This window comes from Meles meles, chromosome 5, assembly GCF_922984935.1.
Source record: "Meles meles chromosome 5, mMelMel3.1 paternal haplotype, whole genome shotgun sequence".
In the NCBI taxonomy this organism is placed as follows: domain Eukaryota; kingdom Metazoa; phylum Chordata; class Mammalia; order Carnivora; family Mustelidae; genus Meles; species Meles meles.
In genome coordinates this window covers 134,465,099-134,479,897 of record NC_060070.1, presented here as the reverse complement: position 1 = coordinate 134,479,897, position 14,799 = coordinate 134,465,099, and the positions used below count along the sequence as shown (strand labels likewise).

The window sequence follows — 14,799 nt, the reverse complement described above, 5'->3', positions numbered from 1 at the left end:
AACCAAAAGTAAATGAGAGGAAAGTGGATTAGGGGTGGTTCCCCAGAGTGATATTGGGGTGTGGTTATCAGAGACGAGTGAATGGATACTGGGCAGCAAAATGCAACCACCAGATCCAGAGGAGTGTGGACGCCTTGACTCAGATACGCACCCAGTCCAGGATCTCCAGGAGTTGGTGGTGCTACATTCAGTTGAGAAATATCTGAATCAATGATTCATAAGGGCCAGTGAGTACATGAAGCTGAAGTCCCAAGTTACAAAGTGATTGAAAGAAAGTATGGGTGTTGCAAATGCCAAGGGCTGTCCTGGGCTTGTCTATGAAGTTTGTTCCCCTTCATCACCCTCTAAGATCTGGGTGAGGTTATGTGCCCCAAAAATTCCGTTTGACAAAGGCTTGGGCTCCTGCAAGTTGCTTCAGGAGATTAGAGATTGGAAGGGAGGGAGCAGTAAGACTGTAAAGACATATTACCAGGCTTCTCAAGCGATTGCCAAGAATTACTCAAAGCTCAAGAATAACAGGATAACAAGATGAATATGACACATCTTTTCAGAAAACATATTTGCTCAATAAGAAGTAATTTAAAATATTACTTATAAATATATAAAATGGAGTAAGATGCAAAATTTACATTAATTTTACGATAAACCACAAACTTCAAAGAAATTTTCAAGCCTGCTGGGGATACTCGAAGGAAAATCACTTGCATAATGGAGAGGGGAAAAAATACCAACTCTTTTCCCCAGACAGAGATTAAGAAGCATGATCCTTATCTAAGAAGTTAATCCAGCCTCTCTAAGCAGAAAATTCACTGTATTGGCAAGGTCTTTTTAGTAGCCAGGGAAGCAACCATTGAAAATGGCTGAGTAATGTGCCTGTTTATTATCCCCAACAGACCCACTGAGAAACCATTTGAAATCCAAAGTGCACATTCATTGTGAGTAAGTAGGCCTTGCAATTGCAGAACTGTGAGGAATGTATTAATCTCTTTCTGCTAGACAATCACAAAAATAAATATGCACTTCCACAACTCACACTGGAGGGCAGGGCATAAAGAAGAACAACCCTAGGAAGTCTGCCAGGACAGCATCTGAGAAGAGTCCAACATAGGATATTTTGAAGCGGTGGTAGCAAAACCCACCACCTGAGCAACTCTGGGGGACTTGGAGTGGCAAAGACCACCACAGCCCATCTTCCCAGAGATCCTGGGATGCTATTTCTGAACTGACTAATTAAGACTCTGGGAAAGAACTGGTGAGAGGAGGAAGGTGTGTCCTGAGGCATAACAGAGCCCAGTGGCCGAGGGAAAGTCAAGATGAAACTTAGAGGAAGGAAGCACACAGTACAGAGGTTGGGGACCTACACACAGAAGCTGGGTGTATCAGAACAAAGTCCTCTATGGGAGGCCGACCACTGGGCATGCTTGTCCTTACAACTGCCTACCACAGGCAACCTCACCACGTGGTTTGCAATTCTTTCCACCATAGGTTGTCATCCCCTTGAGTTTTCCCTAGTCCTCCAATAAAATCTGATCCATCTGTATAGATATCCATGGAAGGCTTTAAAGATAAGCTCCACAGAGCTACCGAGAAGGGTGTGAAGCCTGTGAGACAGTTTGAGAAATGAGGTGGCTGCCCAGCTAGCTCATGATTCTCATGGCAAAGGCCAGGCCTTTTCCCTCCTTTCTTCTTTGAGAAAATTGCTTTACTCTTAGCACCTGGGCCACCCTTGTGCTTCATGGTACCACCCCACACCACACAAGTCCAGGGGAAGCTCTCGGCCCCAGTTAGGCTCTTCCAGCTGGCCCAGGATCCAACTCCGGCCCTTCCAGTGAGAAGAAGCCCTTTCCTCTCAGAGGGAAAATGTGGGAAGATGTGTCCCCAGTGCTACCGGTACCTATGATTCTAACCCTAAGGAGAAAAATACTTTGGGAAAATGATGACGTGTAAAAAGAAAGAAGTGAAAAAGAGAACCTCGTTCTTTCTACCATTTACTTATCCGAGTCAGTACATTCCCTCTTTCCCTAAGCTGCTTGGTTTTGGATAATTATCACTTGAAAATAAAGATCCTGTACAATCAGTGTCCTTTATACCACACGCGTGCACAGATACACACATGCACATAAATATGCAGCTGCAGTGGGGTCCAGACTGAGACCAACAGTGAAGAAAGTGGAGTCTACAGTACAAAAGATGGACCCACAGCTCTGAGAATTCACAGCAACACCTAGAGAGCAGGGGGAAGACATCCATCCCTCTTTCCCAAGTAATATGGACAGAAAGGACTTTTTTAAGGTGGGAGAATTCACAGCTTAGGTTTGCGGGTCCCAGAGCCAGAGGTAGAACCCAATCTTGAAGCCACATCTCATGCTACTACAGGAAATGGGCCCCACAAGCGAAAAAGACTATTGAATGGTAATAAGAATAGGTATATAGTAACAATTTCTCCCCTAAAATGGTAACAATCATTAAACATATATGTCAGTTTAACTTTTACATCTAATGTATCAGAGTAGATTTGGTGTTCCATGATGGGCAGTTGTTACCCTACATAAACTTTGACATGAAGTTGCTGGTAAGAATCACTTTTCATATATTAAAACCAAGATACTGAGAAGAATCCTGAATATGCCCCAGAAAATCAGGTTCCTACTCTACCCCAGAAGAAAAGTAGTTAAGGCATGTTGATATGCACTGAAATGGGTTGCCCCCAAATTTATATGTTGAAGGCCTAGCCCCCAATGTTAAGTGGAGGGTCTTTGGAGATGTGGCCTTTGGGAGGTAATTAAGGTTAGATTAGGTTGTGAAACTGGGCCTTCATGGTGGGATTAGTGCACTTGTAAGAAGAAGAATTCTCTCTTTCTCTCTCTCTCTCTCTCTCTCTCTCTCTGCTAAGTGAGCACACACTGAGAAAACAGCTTTCTGCAAGCCAGAAAGAGAATTCTCACCAGGAGCCAAATTGGGTGGCACTTTGATCTTGGACTTCCAGCCTCCAGAACTGCAAGAAATAACTTTCTGCTTTTTAAGCCAGCCAGTCTATGGTACTTTGCTACAGCAGCTCAGCAGACTAACACAGAGGTCAAGACCCAGATACTGCAACCTTCCAGGTTTCTTGGTTTCCAGTGTGGAGCTCCAGTACTCTGTCAGTCAGGTAAGACACTAGACTACTTGCTGCCTTTTCTTTGTTTGAAAAAGGAAAGAGATGGGAATGGATTGTCCCTGAGGGTCTGGACATGGTAAACCATGAAGAACTTAACAGAATCCTGACACTTATCCTAGCCATCCACAGGGGCTTCTTATTAATAATTCTTTCCTTTTTCTTTTTTCTTTTCTTTCTTTCTTCATTTCTTTCTCTCTTTTTCTCTTTCTTTCTTTTTTATAGAGAGAGACAGAGAGTGCATGCATGGGGGAGGAGCAGAAGAAGAGGGAGAGAGAGAATCCCAAGCAGGTTCCACGCCCAGCACAGAGTCTGATGCAGGGCTCAATCCCATCACCCTAAGGTCATGACCTGAGCCAATATCAAGAGTCAGATGCTTAATGGACTGAGCTACCCAGGCACCTCATTAATAACAATTCATAACCTAAAGAATAACTTGAGCAATTAGATTTTTTAAAAATATGAAACATTGCTATAGATAAGATTCATTTTCAAGAGAAGGAAAAAAAAACTGAAATTTGAGTCACAACCCTAGATTCAGAAAGTTCCTGGTCACTGGCCTATTCAAAACCTGCCAAAATACCACCTTATAACCAAAAGTCTGTTTTTATTCTATTGTGGCGAACTAAACGGTTGATTTTTTTTAAAAGCCTAAGCTCTAAAAAATGAGTAAGTACTTTAGTCAAAAATCTTTTTGTACGGCCTGAAATAATTAAAATGATATGGATAGTCTGCTCTTGCAAGCTTATATTTTTGAGTCATTCTCCTGACCTTGTGTGCTCACTTTGGAGTACACAAATTACCTCTGAAAATTGGTTGTAAACACAAGCAATGAAGGGGTAACCAACCATGAAAGTAATTAATTAAAAGAGTTCCCACTTAGCTGCACAGTTTCTCCAGTAAAAACACTTTCAGAAAATTGCTCACATTGTAGACTCAGATGCGCTACTAGCCAAATCTCAATTTAAGAAAATTACAACCACATACAGTTACCCTAAGAAGTTAGCATCCCTGTGGTGGCCACCCCTAACCAGGAGAGCTAGTTTTCTGGAAGCCCCACGGTATGCCTTAATTTGGAGAAACGTTAAGGCAAAAAATAAGGTGGGAAGGGAGGAATTGCAAGGAAACATGTGAATGCCATTATAATAACACTTTATATGCACAAAAATCAAGCATAAAGACAACCTAGGGAGTAATTAAATTACCAATGATGTTTTTTATTATGGCAAAAAACACCTAAGATTTCCCCCTCTTACTAATATTTCAGTGTACAGTATGGTATTGCTAACTATGGGCAAAATGATGTATAGTGGGTTTCTAGAACTTCTTCATCTTGCAAATCTGAAAGTCTGTACTTACCGAACAGCAACTCCCCTTTCTCTCTCTCAGCCCCCACCTCCTAGAAACCACCATCCTACTTTCTGTCTCTATGAACTTGACTCCTCTAAAGACCTCATATAAGAGGAATCATGCAGCATTTGTCTTTTTATAACTGATTTATTTCACGTAACAATGTCCTCAAGGTTCATCCAAGGTAGGTTGTGTTAGAAGTTCCTTCTTCTTAAAGGCTGAATAATATTCCATTGTATGCACAGACCACATTTTCATTATCCATTCATTTGTCAGTGGACATTTAGGTTGGTCCCACTTCTTGGCTATTGTGAATAATGCTGCAATGAACATGGGAATGAAAACATCTCTTCTGGATCCTGATTTAAATTCTTTTGGAGAAATACCCAGCAGGGTAATTGCTGGATCATATCACAGTTCCATTTTCAACCTCCCAATGAGATTTTACGTATATAAATCTTTGGGAATGGTTTTCTAAGATTAAGTTCTATTTACCATGTTCTAACAGCTAGAAGCCTTTTTCTTTCTCCTGGTTTTAGTGGAAGGCTTGTTTTTCCTTATTACAGATAATGAGCATGTAGATTTTTTGCTTTTTTGTAACTAATATTATGACATGAATTGTTTCAATCTTGCTGTGATTCTAGAGACACAGAGCAGCTTGTGTGTTTGAGAGACTTTGTGTGCCCTTGTGCACATAGGTATTTCTTCTTCAGCCCCTTCCCACTGCCCAGAGTTACACAGCTTGACTTGCCCAGCATCCCTGCAAGGTCAATCAGGAGCTTGCAGCGGCTCTGATTAATGGCTCAGCTCCCTCTGTCCCATAGACAGGAGAATATTTTCCAAGTCTCAGATTAGATTTTCCGCATCTTCTTTCCTTTCTCCCAAGTTTTAATGGAAAAATCTCTCTTCCTGATCTTCTACTCACTTTATATTTCTCTCTCTTCCAAACCTCCTGATTTTATCCCTTCCCAGTGCACAGACGTGAGAAAGAAAATCCTTGCAATCGACACAATGTTAGACAGAAGTCAACCCCTGTATAATGCAACTGTGGTGCGGAAGGAATTATTAATCCCTTCTGAAACCACATTTGATTTTTGTTTTTTAGGGAGAGAGAGGAAGCATGTGTTGGGCCTGGAGGGCAGAAGGAGAGGGAGAGAAAATCTTAAGCAGACTCCACACTCAGCGTGGAGCCCAATGTGGGGCTTGATCTCATGACCATAAGATCATGACCTGAGCGAAAATCAAGAGTCAGATGCTTAACCTGTTATGGAACCTGGGACTGGATCCCGATGGAGGAACCAAGCAGCACTCAGAGGCCTTGGAGGACAGGAGATTTATTTAACGTGGCGGGCTCAGAGGAGAGTAATTTCCCAAGAGCCCTGAGCACAAACAAAGGGGGTCACTTATACACTTTTACTTCCTTATCTGTGGCTCTCTGTGGCAGGCAGGGCAGGAGGGAAAACCCAGAATGTCCCTGGGACTGGGACTGGGATCCCCTGCTGGATTGGTCCACCACCTTAGGACACAGATTTCCCCCATCACTCCCCTCTTCGATGCCCCTTTAAACACCTACTTTAGAGGGCATCATCTTTATTTTTAAGGGGCAATAGTGAGTAAGGAGCAACTGGAGTCTGATCTTGGCAATCTGAGCAGTGATAAACCTAGTAAGAGCAGTAAGAGTACAAGGACCAAATCGTACTGTGAGGAGGAGCGGACGGTTGGGGCCGGTGAGGGGGGCGAACCAAGGGAACAGTGGTGAGAGGGAATCCCACCAAGTTGCCTGCTGGAGTGCTTTCCACTGGTGATTTACTTGTTCCTATAACTGGGTTAGAGTTTTTTTGGATCACCCCGACTCATTAGCATAGAAACAACATTTCTCCTGTAAGAACAGGCTGAGTCTCCATTGTGCAGCCGTGAGCTGGTCAAACCCACGCCTGTTCTGGGGGACCACGGAGGCCAGCGACTTGTGCTGGCCCTGCCGAGCCAGGGCTGACTAAGTGAGGGCTGAAAAACCTGCCATGAGTCGTTGAGTTGGGCCCTGGTACTGAGCCTGTGGCATCCTGAGGCCAGTGGCACTGAGGGTAGCTCCGGACGCAACCAGCAGGCTCACAAGAAGGCAGCTGGGGGGTCTCCACGTAAGGGGAGCGTCGCTCCCAGGGAGGACTGAAAGGTCAGGTGAGAGACTGACAAGCATGCGTGACTGATTGTGTGGGGTGTCTGGCCCTCCCCCCGCCCGCCGGTTTTGGCAAGCTAAAGGTAGTGAGGAGGAACAGCACACCAGGTAGCAGAAGACCAGGACTGACTGGAGTCAGGAAAACCGTAGTGAAATGCACTCAGGAGTAGACAGCAGAGTAGACAGCCAGTCAAAGTTGGGTCCACATCTTCGAGGGAGCCATTGTGGCTAGCCCGACAGCAGATAAAACCTGTGGACAATCAGTGTAGTAATACACCTCAGGGTCACTTAATAAACTACAACAATGGCAAGTCTCTGGGGAAAATCGTGACTCCACGCAGTCAGGAGGGCAACAGTGTGGGGTCCGGCCCCTAGGATAAGGGATGTTACACCGATGAGAACTACCGACCACGGCAAGCAGGTGTCCGTTAGTCAGTGGGGTCTCGTCAGAGGTGAAGCCAGAGTGAGTCTACAGGGTTTGGCTGGACTTCCCACTGGTGCGGCTTCTCATCTGGGTGATGGGCTTTGTTCACTCTGGAGTGGCACCAGAGACCTAAGGGCAGCAGGAGTGGTTAGAACAACGGTGTGAGGCCCTGTCCACTGTGGTTTGACGGGGTCCCTTTTTAAAAAATTTTGACCCAGCCTGAGTCCCCTGCCTAGAAGGAGTGCACCTGGGACCCTAAGAAGATTGGGGCCCTCTCAATGGTGTACCTTTGTCATTATTTACGGTGGTCCCCAGGGCCTGAAGTTGTTTTTCTGTCTCTTTACCCCCAATCTGATATAAGTTTCTTGGAAGGCTCCCCAGGCATGGGGGAGGCCGTCCACACACTAATTTGGAAGGGGAGTAACCTAGCATCCCGGGTGTGCAGCGGGCACACAGGAGGGCCAGGGGTAGCAGATCTGACCGTGGGAGGTTAGTCTCCTCACAAAACTTTACTAAGCTTCCTGCAAGGGTAGGATTCAATCGCTCTACTTTCCCTGAGCTTCCGGGCGGGTAGGCGGCATGGAGCCTCCAGGAGATGCTGAGAGGCTTGGTCAAGACCTGTACAGTGCCTGCTATGAATGCAGGCCCATCGTTACTATGGACTGTTGATGGCAGGCCAAACCGGGGCACGACCTCCCGCAAGAGGACTTTGGCTACTTCCTGGCTTTGTTCCATCCTGATTGGGAAGGCCTCCACCCACCCAGAGTATATGTGCATTATCGCTGGGAGATATCTGAACCCCCTGCTTGGTAGCACTTCTGCAAAGTTTATCTCTAGATCTTCGAAAGAGGTTACTCCCCTCCTCTGGACACCTGGCGGGCCACGGTGCAGGCCGAGCGTTATTTTTAGCACGTGCAATGTATCGTTCACTGGTAGCTTGGCACCGTGCTGGCGGCTGGGGCGGCTGGCTGATGTAGGAGTGCTTCAGCAGGAGGACCTCTAATGCGGTTTTTCCCAGGTGGGTGAGGTGGTGGTATTTCTTGACTAGAAGCCCTCCTGTTACTGTTGGAATGAAGACACGCCCATCTGGCATCACCCACCATTTCTTTTTACTCAGGGTGGCCCCTTCAGCCATGGCTCATTCTCTTTCCTTCTTAGTGTACCTAGGCGGAGGGATTTTTCTGGGGGTGTCAGGGCCACAGTGAGGGAAGGGGCTCTGTCCATGTTCTTACTGGCTGCGGTCTTGGCAGCCTCATCTGCCAGACGATTTCCCCACACTATGGAGTTGCCTCCTTTCTGGGGTCCCTTACTGTGCCGGATTGCTTCTTCTCTTGGAAGCCAGATGGCTTTGAGGAGTTTCAGTATCTCTTCCTTGTTTTTGATGGGTTTTCCTGCAGCAGTAAGGAGGCCCCTTTCCTTGTAGATGTAGATGCACAGTAGCAAAGGTGTACGGAGAGTCAGTGTGGATGCTGACCTGCTTGCCTTCACTGAGGGTGAGAGCTGGGACTCAGGCATGCAGATCAGCCCATTGTGCTCATCGTCCAGCTGGTAACGCCTCAGCCTCTAGGACTTTGGTGGTTCTGGTCATTTCATAACCTGCTGTCCGGGTACCCTCTTGCTGCCATCGCTGAACAGCGTGAGCTCTGGATTCTTTATGGCTTGATCCCGTAAGCCTGAACGCCTCGTGTAGACTTCATCAGTTACCTCGGAGCAGTCGTGGTCTGGTTCTCCCTCTTCCGTAGGGAGAAGGGTTGCTGGGTTTAATGTCTTTACTGTTTCGGGGGCGACCCGCAGATTTTCACAGAGGAGCCCTTGGTATTGTGCTAGCAGAGAGCTGGAAAGGAAGCGGTGCCCCTGTGTGTTCATGAGGGATGTAACTGCACGAGGGTCCTCGACGTTAAGTTCTTGCTTGTCTGCCTCCTTAATGAGTAGGACTGTGGCGCTGAGGCACAGGCCATCCTGCTTCCACGGGGTCCTATTTCTTTGATAGATATGCAACTGGCCATTGCCAGGGCCCAGAAGTCTGGGTGAGTATCCCCAGAACTACCTCTTCTGCTGTAGGTCCCGATTTTGGCCTAGTCCAGGCGGGATGTCTTCAGCCCATACTGAAGGGAAAGCGAGCCTGAACTCTGGCGGGATCCCCAGCTGGGCCTGAGTGCAGGATAACCTCTATTCTTCTGCCCTCGGTGTGGTAATTGCTAGTACCAGAGACCCTGTCTCCTCTTGCCTTGGGTTCACTCGGAGGCTGGTGTGCCCGGTGGGCTCAAAGGTTATCTGAGCCTCGGGGTGCCTGGGTGGCTCAGTGGGTTAAGCCTCTGCTTTCGACTCAGGTCATGGTCCCAGGGTCCTGGGATCGAGCCCCGCATCAGGCTCTCTGCTCAGTGGGGAGCCTGCTTCCCCCTCTCTCTCTGCCTACTTGTGATCTCTTTCTCCCTGTCAAATAAATAAATAAATAAATCTTTAAAAAAAAATTAAAAAAAGGTTATCTGAGCCCCGAACTTGGAGAGTATGTCTCAGCCTAGGAGGGGGATGGGCAATCAGGTAGACAAAGGAGTTCATGTCGGACCTTGTGGCCCCCAAGTTCACACTGATGAGCCTGGCAAATGGGCTGTTGTGTTGCCCGTGTTCTGCTAGCCCCAAGGACAGTCACAGTTCTTTTGCTGAAAAGGGGCACTGGGGAGATGACGACAGAGTGCTCGGCCCCAGCATCAACCATAAAAGTTTACTGTCATTCTGACCATGGGCTCATGGGAGCCAAGGAGAAGAGACCCCGCCCCCCACCCCCACTCTATTTCCGCAAGGCCTATGAGGTCCCATTCTCGGGGTTCTTCCTTGTCGCGGCTGGGCTTCTGAGCCTTTCCCCAGTCGGGACGTTTGTTCTTCCGATGCCGCTGTTCTTTACAGTCAGCACATTGACCCCGGGCCCAGGGGTTCTGGGTCTCCCCCATTTCAGTGGTCGGGGCCTCTCCATCTCACAGACCTGCCCACAGGGCCACTCTGAAAACCCTTTCCCAGAATGAACCTTTCCCAGAACGAAGAGGACAAAATTCAGCTTAATCACAGGAAAATCTGACGTGATGAGGGAAAGAAAACTTGGTTGAAAGGATGGGCACGAGGATGAGAGGGAGGAGGGTCTCACAGGTGGGCTCGTGTGTCTAGGTGCTGAATCTCGGGGCGACTGTCCATGTCTCTGGGAAAGTGCTGAGCCCAGTGTTGACCAAATCTGTCAGGTTCCAGTTGATCTGGGGAATCCTCATGTGAATGTTTAGGCTGAACAGAATCAGCAAGACTCCGGTAACCACAAATGCGCTACACTCACAAACTCAAAAAAGGAGAGGCTTTCACACCGGGAGCTCTCCATGATGGCCTTTACGCAGATGAACTCGATCAGGGCCAAAATCCCTTGCGCGACCTCAAGGCAGGCTAGCTCAAGGCCCAGGTAGTCGGGGTCACAGTGCAGGCTGGCCAGGCTGCAGCATTGGCTCACCGGCTTGGTGGTGGACTGGTACCGCCTGCTGGTGCCCCAGATTGTGGAAGGGTCTGAGGCCTCACCCTCAAAGCTGTCCAGCTCTTCACCCTTCTGCATGCTGCCACCTGGCCCCGAGCCACCTCGAGTGGCCAGCCCCCAGCGTCCGGAGCTGGCAGCTCAGTGGGGCCGCTGCATCACCGCCGTCATGCACCCTGACCATCCGCGGCCCACCCCGCTAACACATGGGCAATGGAAAGGAAAGGAGGCAGGAGCAGGTGAGAGGCGAGGAGGCTGGAGCCAGAGCGGCAGGCCAGGATGAGGCAGAGCGAGTGCCCACCTGCCAGCCATTCGGGGGAGTTCCAGGGCTGGGGATTCTGTCAGTCTTTTTGGGCCACTTAGATGAGGCAATTAAGACCCTGGCCTGTCAGTGCCTATCGCAAGCAAATTGTACCCAGGGGGGAGGGTCTGGGGAATTCCTAGCCAGGAGTCAAAGTACGGAAATAAGTCAGGGTCTCCTGGTTCTCCTGTTAAAACTTGCCATACCTGAAGAACTTTTGGGACATCCAATGTCCCTTCTGAAGGCCATCTGACATTAAAGGTGGGCTATTTGAACTCACACAGGGTTTTCAGTTTGCCAGGATGCATCTTAACTCCATAGTCTTCCAATAACCCCTTCTTGAAATTTTTGATCATGGTCTCGAGGACCATAGGTTTTGAAGAGCTCCCACCCATGATGAACAGGGGCTCTTTTGTTGACCCTATGTGTTCCTTCCCTGCCTTGGTGGCACAAAGCAAGCGAAGGGTAGGTGGCCCTTCAGAGGAGAGACTAATCAGACGCCCACCTTTCCACCCTCCCGGAGGAGACTTGGGTGCGTCTTGGCCATAGTGAGTCCATATTAAGCCCGGACTGGTGCCCCAAGGACTGGCCATAGATCCTATGAGGTCACCACCCAAACAGGTTGGGGCCCACTCAGACTCCATAGTCTCAAGACCGTGGAGCCACAAGCACAAACAGGCCAGCCATTCACTCATTCACACTGAAGTTATTATAGTTCTACTCGCCCCCCCCAATCCACAGCCCTGACCTGTGGAATTCCTTTTGGAAATTCCTTCCTGCCCCCTGACCTTGGGAGACTCCTTACCTGAGGGACCTCCCCCACTGGGAGGCCCTGACCTGTGAGACCTCTAAGAGGTCTCGGGGAGGTGATCAGTCTCCCCTTCCATCCTGATGGGTGGGCCTGACTGGGCCCTGGGGCCCCCGGCCTTACCGGAATCCGACACTCGGACCAGGTCCTCACCTGCCAAGTATCCTTTGAGGCCTGCAGGAACCGCGGAACAGGAGCAGGTCCGCCCAAGGCGACCAGGTGGGAGACTGCTGAAGAGTAGGCCAGGTGCACCTTCTGGGTTACGACCCCTCGTTCCATCACCGCCCGCCGTTGTCCCCAAACCTGTGGCAACAACGGGCCAGCGCGGTTGGTTTTCCCTGTCAGGGAAACAAATGTTACGGCACCTGAACTGGATCCTGGCAGAAGAACAAGTGGCCCTCAGAGAAGTTGGAGGATGAGAGGTTTATTCAACACCAGCAAGCTCAGAGGAGAGTAATCTCTCGGGTCCAAGAGCCCTGAGCCATGAGCACAAACAGAGGGGGTAGTTTATATACTTTTACTGCCCTATCCTTGGTGCTGTAGCGCCCCACAGCCTGCAGGACAGGAGAGAAAATCCGAAATGGCTCTGGGGTGGGACTGGGATTCCCCTGCTGAACTGGTTGGCCACCTTAGCACACAGATTTCCCCTATCAAACCGGCTGAGCCAAACAGGTGCCCCTCTTCTGAAACCATGTTGTAAAGAGGTTGGTTGAAATTTGAAAGCAAGCAAGAGCCGTGCGTGTCCACAAGCTGCTGCTACTCGATTAGGTGTTAATTCTGTTTTAAAGATCTCAAGAACCCATCGGTAACAGAAGTATAGAAATTGTGGCAAACTATATTTTCCAAAGATGGCCACAATGGTGTCTCCCATCACACACCATTTACTTGCAATTGACTTTGATAATCCTCCCACAGAGACGTGGAGTCTATGTTCCCAGCCCATAAATTTGGGTAGGTTCATGACTCTGGTGAAAAGGATGTGTGACGGGGCACCTGGGTGGCTCAGTGGGTTAAGCCTCTGCCTTCGGCTCAGGTCACAATCTCAGGTCCTGGGATCGAGCCCCGCATCGGGCTCTCTGCTCAACAGGGAGCCTGCTTCCTCCTCTCTCTCTGCCTGCCTCTCTGCCTACTTATGATCTCTCTGTCAAATAAATAAAATCTTTTTTAAAAAAAAAAGGATGTGTGACTTTAGAGACTAGGTTCTAAAAGATGATAAAGCTTTCCCTGATTCTCTTGGGGACACTTGCTTCTGGAAGCCCGAGTTACCACATCAGTCATCTATCTGCTCTGAAGCCACCATGCTCAGAAGAAGCCCAAACTAGCCCATGCAGAGAGACCACACAGAAAGTCTCTGAGACTAATTGAAGAGAGCTATCCAACTAACTCCAATCGTCCCAGCTCCAGCCACTGTCTGACTGAAACCACACGAGAGACTTGAGCCAGAACCATCCCGCCAAAACTTCCTGAGTTCCTGACCCACAGTAATCACAAAAGATAAGACATGAAGTTTTGGGCTGATTTGTTACACAGCAATAAATAACTGATACAGAATCACACCTTTTCTCTTTCCTCTTTAATAATATTGTCTCACATAATCTTTCTTAAAATTGAGTATGGAATGAACAGGATGTTTGTTTAAATAATTTTTATTATGAAGATAATTAGATATGTATTTAGGGGTTAAAAGGGCCAACTCTGGAGTCAGTCTGCTGGGCTGGGTTGTGGTTACCATTTATTTCTCACATAACCTTGGGAAGCTTAGTGGGGTGGACACTGTGATTATGGTGGATACTGTGATTTTGTGGAATTCAGTGTCCTTCAACTCCATGAGTAGAGTTCCATGGGTCAATGGAGCCCATCATGACCAAATCATCCCCACGGGCACAGTGATTATTTCAAGCCCAAACCTATTAGTGCCAGAACTTGGGTTGAAGCAAAGCAAAAAAATCATAGCAAAGCCAGAAGAAGGTGTGGAAGTGACTCTTAACCCCAAGGTGTGAATGAGGAGACTTGTAGTCTTGGTGGATGAAGCAGCCATCTTGTGATCCTGATGGATGCCAACCAGGAAATGAAGCTGACCCATAATAGGTGTTGAGTCAAAGCAATTACAGAGAAGCTGAGCCAGATCCCTAGCCAAACTGCATCTGAGGCCCACGCTACCTCCAAACTTTTCTATGGTGGGATTTGACAAATCTCTATTACCATTCTAAAAACGTTGAGTTGAGTCTTCTGTTACTTCAGCTTTGCCCCGCTAGGCCCAGTAACCTCATGTATAAGGTGGGAATAAGACTACCATCTTCTTCACTGAGTTGTTGTAGGAAACAAAGGCAATAACACAATTCAAGTTTTTAGATCAGTGCCTTGAACAAAGAAACGAGCTTAATAAGATAATATATGTGTGCACATAAAGCCCTAAAGTGATACGTATAGTTCTCGTGCAACTATAAATTAAAAACAAATTATAAATTAAACTCAAGCACACAGAGGCCCTGAAGGTATGTGAAAGTACTTGGTTATAATATAGCCATTCTGATGATTCAGAATATACTAATATTCATTTTCATATAATGCCATAGAAATTAAAACAAAATAATCCTCACCGAGAACTCAGGCATCTCCTAGAACACACACATAATCCTCGCAGAAACCAAAATGTCATCTCATTACACATTCAGGACATTCCTACCAAATGAAGGAGCGTAACAAATGTGATTTGAGATCTTTTCTAGGGAAATAAAGCCAGTTGAGTTTTTTGTTTTGTATCCAGAAATCCTTGAAATCAAAATGTCATCATTCCATACAGAAAAAGTCTCCAAAAATGAACTTCAAAAAATTGCTTGGGGGAAAATTTAGTTTCACGCTGCATTTCCTAACAATAGAAAAGGTGTTATTAAAATCCTAAAATACAGTTGATTACGCTGATCCATTTAACACCACTTTGCTTACTGAGAGATACTGCCTCAGAAGGAACGCCAGTCCTGTGGATTTTTTCCACACAGTTTCATGATCAGCCATTAGATTCAGAGGACCACCTGACAAGCCCAACACAGCTAAAGGCAGCTTAAGTTCAATTACACGTCTATG

At 47.5% G+C, this 14,799-nt stretch overlaps 1 pseudogene; it reads right to left on the bottom strand.

Annotated features, from left to right (window-relative positions):
* Positions 1-10,256: 10,256 nt before the first annotated feature.
* Positions 10,257-10,687, bottom strand: LOC123942248 (annotated as a pseudogene).
* Positions 10,688-14,799: the final 4,112 nt, after the last annotated feature.